The sequence below is a fragment of the Corvus hawaiiensis genome, chromosome Z (genome assembly GCF_020740725.1).
Source record: "Corvus hawaiiensis isolate bCorHaw1 chromosome Z, bCorHaw1.pri.cur, whole genome shotgun sequence".
Lineage (NCBI taxonomy): Eukaryota > Metazoa > Chordata > Aves > Passeriformes > Corvidae > Corvus > Corvus hawaiiensis.
In genome coordinates, this window is record NC_063255.1 from 67,952,871 (window position 1) to 67,959,721 (window position 6,851).

The 6,851-nt window shown below is 33.7% G+C and overlaps 1 protein-coding gene across 2 annotated transcripts in view; it reads left to right on the top strand.

Moving 5' to 3' along the window:
• Positions 1-2,839, top strand: part of TNPO1 (transportin 1) — a 70,410-nt gene extending 67,571 nt beyond the window's left edge. For both annotated transcript variants that reach the window (XM_048290855.1, XM_048290856.1), the window contains one exon: positions 1,249-2,839. The gene's annotated coding sequence lies outside the window, so the exon portion shown is untranslated. The remainder of the gene's footprint in view (positions 1-1,248) is intronic.
• The last annotated feature ends 4,012 nt before the right edge of the window (positions 2,840-6,851 follow it).

Genomic DNA, 6,851 nt, shown 5'->3' on the forward strand with positions numbered 1-6,851 from the left:
TAACAAAGTGCTGGTTCAAGTTTAATAAGCAAAGTGATGAATATGATCCTCAAGTCATCATACTAAAGACACAGGCTACCTTATATGTTATGAATTAATAGATGGCAGATGTGGTCTAAGCAGGAATACTCTTTTAGGATAAGAAAGCAGGTTTGTTAACACACTAGCTATGAGAAGTCTAATATACTCCTAACTACATACTGAATGATCTTTCCACTGAATAAAGAATGCTATGCTAATATGTAACTACAGTAACTGTAAGGCTTTATATTTGGGGGTGGCTGATGTGTTTATTATTGCCGTGTTCCATTTTGTGCGTCAATTCAGAAGTGTTTGACAGTTCTGTGTGGAGAATGATTCAGCTTCAAAAAGGAACAGTGGAAGTCCATTCCAGAGTAGCTCTATTATTATTATACCACCTTGCTTTATATGCTACCTGTGTACACTGTATAAAGCAAATTTCCCATGTGTGATACTGGGAAGAGATTATTATATTAGCCAAAAAAGAGAATGAATTAAGTTTGTTCATTTAGTCTTTATACAAATTTCATACTTTGAGTAGAATTTTTGTACTGAAATTACGAGAGTGAATCATGCAGTTCTGTTTAGTGTTGGAATGGACAACTATTTAAAAGTCAGTCCAAGATTTTTTCGAAGTAAGTGGCATAAAAAATCCTATTTGCATTACATGTTACATCAGAACAATGGATTAAAAATAAACTTTTCAAACAGCTACATACTTATCAATGAGGGCATTTTAGTTCTGACGTAAGGGTATTTTCTCCTCCTGATGAAAAGGAAACCAAAGTGATAAAATCTGCCATTATTGTCAGTTTCAACTTCGGAGAAACTCTGGCTATCTTGTTTAATCCACCTGAAAGGGAAGCTGCTGGGTCAGTTGCAGATATGTTTAATATTCTTTCTCAAGGTCATAACTACCTCATAATTTTGAGCTAAAAATGGAAAAACTGGTTAGAATATATAGGGCTGCTTTTATCTTAAATCTAAGTTCAGCACAGTAGTGGAATTGTCAATGTAGTTTCAAAGCATATATTGTTGTTTCATGAATAATAATTTATCTGATACAAACAGGCTGCTTTCTTAACAGACTTAAAAGGGAACATTAGGCATAAATCCATTTTTAAGTTAAAGGTTGGCACTTAACTGCTTGAAAAAGGCTCTTTGTTTATGCACCTGTCAAATGTTCAAGGTAAGATTTAATTATACCTTTGTCTTTTCCTTTTACAGGTCCTTCAGTCTGGGAGACTATGAGGGAGCCTCTGCACCCAGGGAAAATGTTACCCTTTACTGGGGGGAAGGGTAAACCAGTAGGGAATACAGTACAATCCCAACCCTACTGGGAGGGGCGGGAGGGAGGTGTTGACGTCACTGTATTAAGTCGATGTTGGGAAATGTTTTAACATCTGGAGCCTTTGTGGGTGGAAATCTGTCTCCTATTACACCTCTGCACTGGATGTGAAGAAGAAAAAAAAAAGAATCTAGTCACAAAACAGCACATTCTGGAATATTGTGGGGATTTGTACCAAAATAAGAAACCATATAATTGAACCATAGGGATACGTAAAGAGGAATAATATTTTGCGCACAATAAAGGAAACCTAAGAATGGGGGTCACAAACAGTAAAAGGCTTTCTTTTTGTTTTCTGTTTTTTTAAGTAAGGGTTTTCTACATTATTTTCATCCTGCTTGATGGGATTCCTAGGTATTTGCATGTTAATGAGAACCACACAAACGAAGTTAGTACAGTTAAAATGCAGCTTGTGTCTGTATTAGGAGCAGGCACTTGCAGTGTACAGTATAGAAACCCCATCATAAAGTAATAAAGTTAACTTGGGCAAAATGAAGCAACCTGCAAGCTGCCAAACAAGTCACTCCTTTCATTTTGGGGGTAAGAAGAGGGACACTGCAAAGAAAAGATTGACATCTTAATTTTTACGTTAAGAAAAACAACCAAGGTAGTGGATATGATTTTATTATTGTACTTTGTTAGTTTTAATTTCTAGAGTAAGGCATTATTCTTAACTTGCAGTTTAAGGTTCAGGCATGCGTTCTGGCTCATAGTGATCAGAAGTAATTTTAATTAGTGGGAAAGTAGCATGCTTGCATCACATAGAGTGAAATTGGTATACATTTACCTATGTTGCGCCAGTTTTGTGTTGCAGTTTACCAATTCAATATAGCCCTGCATTTAAAATTCCTTTTTAAGATTCAGTGGAATTTATTTTTATTAAGAATATAGATATAAAGTACTGTAGTTAACAATTAGGCCTTGAAATACCTTTTTAGGATCTGTTAAGAGTAAGATTGATATTGTATTGTGTGTAACCTGCACAATGTGGAAAGCTGATATAGCTGTGCAAAATATTTGCCTCTGTGCTGTCAGTGTGATGTGCTTTCTGCATGGTTATATACTAGTGATTTTATCAGAATCTCTAAAATTAATTACATGGTAAGACCCGTTAAAGGCTGCATAAATGTTAGTTGGCACGTAAAGACAATTGTAGAAGTTGATGACAAGATTGCTATATTTGTGTTTATTCCCACTCAGCGTATTACCTTCTACGCTTTCTTTTTGTTCAAAGCATGATCTTAAAGAGATGTTTAAGTTAATGGATGTAATGCAGGGTATCTACACTGTATTGGCGCATGTTGGTGGCCCTTTGTGATGTAGTTAAATGCACAAGGGTGCAAGTTTAAAGCTACAGAGTGACAGTTGGTTTGGATCCTCTTCATTTCATTTGTTTAGCTTTTCTGTTGTGTTTTTTTTCTCTACTTACATGTATTCCTGTGAATAAATCCTTGTTAAGTTAACCCTTTACTTTTCCTTCCATGTGTATTTTCTTATGTACTGTGAATGTGAAATCCTAACTGGTACACTTGATCTTGTGTCCATCTGAAAGTGGCAAGTCTTTAATAGTTTAGACTGCCTAAAGAGTATCCCATGATGATAAAGGAAAATGGAGAGATTTTTAACTCTGCTGGTCAGAGGTGAAGCCACACCTTTCCATTTTTCAAGTGCTGCATTATTAATCTGCAAAACAAAATTAAGCCATAACAGCCTTTTTGTAGATTTAGTTTCTCACCTTTGCATTGCAGAATGGATACTGGATAACAGTTTCTGGTTTAGTTGGTGTTTTCTGGTTTGGTTTTTTTGTTTGTTTTCTTTTTTGTTGTTGTTTTTTGTTTGTTTTTTCATTTTTTGTTTTGGGTATTTTTTGGGATTTTGGGGGTTTTTTTGGATTGGGTTTTTTTGTTTTTTTTTTTAGTTGGGGCGTTTTTAAGAACTTGCTCTTCTTTGCATGGTTCTATTCTTTGACTGTTGAATGATTTAGCCATTGCACTGAAGTTTGAGCTGTGTGAGTGTGAGCTTACAAATGCTGTTTAAAAAGTTCAGACCTTTTTTTTTCAATGCATGGTCACATGCATGTTTTATGTTCCTCCCCCTTTTTTTTGGCTTTGCAAATTTTAATGGATTATGCCTAAAGCATAGTTTGGTCATAAACTGTATGAAATACATTTGATAGTGCCAGTAGATAGTATTTATTCAATTTGATCAAAATTGCATATGATAACTTGCTTTCAAGTTGCATTACTTTGATAGCAAACAAAAAATTCCTTCTCAACTAATAACTGATATAAATTACTAAAAGTCAATAAATAACCTTTAATTTTGAAAGGGAACACCGCTGCCCAACATTTAGCAAGGTGGAATATTATTTTGGACCCAAACTTGCTTTAATATTGAGTGCATTTGAACATTAAGGAAGAGTTTCAGAGAAATGACATTAAAAAGTTTGTAGAATAGAAAACCTACCCAAATAACATAGTAGCATAACAACTAAAATGTGGGTTTAACTAAACTTCTTAAATTTCAGAAAGCCCCTTTAACCAAATAAAACCACTCTGCCTCACCTTGGATTAGCTTAGGATGCCACTTTTGTACATATTTGTTTTAATAGATATTTGTACAGGTGTGAACTGATCTGGTATGACAGCAAGGAAAATAATTTAAAAGGTCAGGAATAAACAAAATAGTCTTCTGTATCAGTAAATTCTCTCATGGTGTATTTTAAAGCAAATAAACCACATTCTTAATGCATAATATAGTGCAGAGATTTGCAGAAGCCTTTTAGGGTGTAATTTGAGGTAAGAGAAGTTCTGAAACAGCATTAGTATTTAAATCTGAATTATTGCATCATGGGATATATAAAAAGCATCTTAATTCTTGTGGTGTAGTCTTGACAGTTCTTGAATGTTGACTGAATGTTTATACTGCTAGAATTGTGAGTTTGTCTTTGTTACATTCCAGTGTTTCTGCCTCTTGGCATGCTAAAAGCACGGCTTACTTCATTTGCTCCTTACACACTGAAAAAGTGCTGTTAGTGTGCTAAACTACAGAAATAGCCGCTGCTACGTAATGGTGTAGATTTTCTACTTGAATAATTTTGTTGTAGGAACCTCAGGAGGTCAGTGTTTACTGTTTTTATATATGCCTTTTTCCTGTTTTGAGTTTCCCTTTTTGAAGGATTCTGAGAGTGAACAAAAGCTGCTGATCAACCTAAGTTGGTAACAGAAAGTGTATTTAAAATCCTTATAAATGCATCTTTTTGGCAGTTCAAAATTGCTGTTAAATTAGTCTTAAGTGAAGTTCAATATGAAATTTTTTTCATAACACAGGCAGGAAACAGCTCATTTCATTTTGGAAACAGATTAGACTAGTTCATTAATTTAACCAGTGCAAGCAAAAATAATAAATTTTGTATTTTTTTTCCAAAGCTTGATTATTTTCTAAATCAGTGAATATGTATATATTTAAATTGTAAGAAGCTAATTCTTGTGCTTTAGTTCACTGCTTCTCGAAGCTTGTACTCAGAAGATCACTTTTTGAAGAATAGGTTAAAATTTGTAATCGTTATAATTTTTAAAAGTTATGAAGTAGCATAAATTTTGTAACTAATAATACTGACACACACTGTGATTTTTTTTTTAGGACTTTTATGTTAGCATCAGTCTTAATTACTTAAACTGCATATATTGTATAATAGTGAAATGTATATTTTAAAACTTCAAGTGGCTTTCCTCAAGCAAAACTCATTGCTACGTAGAAATATTCAAATACTAGCTTTATCTCAGGTGAATACTCTTGTACCCTTTTTGTTCAGAACACATGCTAATAAAAATGTGTTGTAATTTTATTGGTTATGTATTTCATTTAGGCAGCTCCTCTTGTCTTAAACTCACTCTAAATTAATCTTCTACTGTGGGACAATAATGAATTTTGTTTCACCTATATTATTCATATTGAATGTATTAACAGATAAGGTGCAAAAACATTCTTCCCTTAAGGAGAATGCATCCATATTCAAACAACTGAAATATTTCTTTAAAAATGCTTTAAATGCAAAATTAAATTGGAAATCTTTTGTTTCAGATTTTTCAAGGAAAGAAGTTGTAACTTAACACTAACTGCTTCCATACTGTCTCTTTCATGAGGATGATAGATACATAAAGCTTTTATATAGGGTCTGAAAAGTGACTTTTTGTCTTAGATAAAGGATAAGCTCTGCAGTGAAATGGCAAAACATCCTGCAGTTAATCTCAGATAGATGCTGATGTAGTTTGCACACGTATTTGTTACAATCTTACATAACCTCACCTTAAATAAATCTTGTTCAGTAGCTATGTATTTCACTCACCTATGCATTCTCCAGGGTGACTTGCATCCATCAGTCTTCTATGTATTCTCCAGTAGAAACTCCATTTTGTCTGCCACTGATGTTTGCTCTTTGCACTTAACGGTTGGAGCAAGCCAGTTTTAGTTTATCATTTTAAATGGGGAACTGAGGCAAGTACTCTTGTTGCTTGCCTTGTACATTCTGCTAAAATACTGATACTCACTTGAATGTACTTACATGAGGGAAGTTTGAAATGGCTCTACAGGATGAATATCTGTGTGGTGTTACAGTATGCTTTAAGTAAGCCAAATCCACATCTCAAAGAATTCAGCACTTACAGTATAGTATCGTTTTTCTATAAACTTGTTCTGTTGTGCTACTTTGCTTTAGCTCTCTATTTCCTTATTTCAGGTGAGCAACAAAATTAAGAAGGCTTGGGTGTTTTTTGTGAGGACAGCAATGAGAATAAAAAGATTGGTATGAGGGGGTTTATTTGGCTGTTGAAATCTGCAGTGTAGTATCTTTTTTCATGGAAAGAGATAGTTATGTTGTACATTGTCTGACTTAGTGATACTAGACACTTCTAAAATTTTAAATTGGATGAAATACACAAAATAGTTTTAAATGAAAGGTGACTGAATCTTTCTGCTGACAACTTAGGTTGTATAAGTTTTGCTTGAAAGCTTTAAATCTTATGTTTCTGTATCTGCCGCAATGTCGGAATGTTTCCTTCAAACATATCCTCCTGCAACCTCTCAAACTGTACTAAATTGAGTGATACTTCTTGGAGTCTGCCTATGTGCTAACAGAACTTCATTTTAAATAGAATATGGTTTTAATTTTTGATAAGCTGCTGAATTTTAAGGAGTTTTTGGGGCCACCAAATATTTTGGATCATGCAGAGAATATATATTGTACTGTAGTAATTTTGTATTTACATTTGTATGATGTGACATAATAGATGTGAATGTTAATCACTGCTTGACTATGTTAATAAAGTTGTTTAAATATAGATGTTGCATTCCAATTTTTGACGGGCGATTAAAATTTTTTGTTCAATTTATTTTTTGCCTGACCCAATAGTGCGCTCTTCTGTTCACGCATGTAAGTACTAGAGCCTCTGAAATAAGGATTTTAATTTTATCAGAAAGAGAA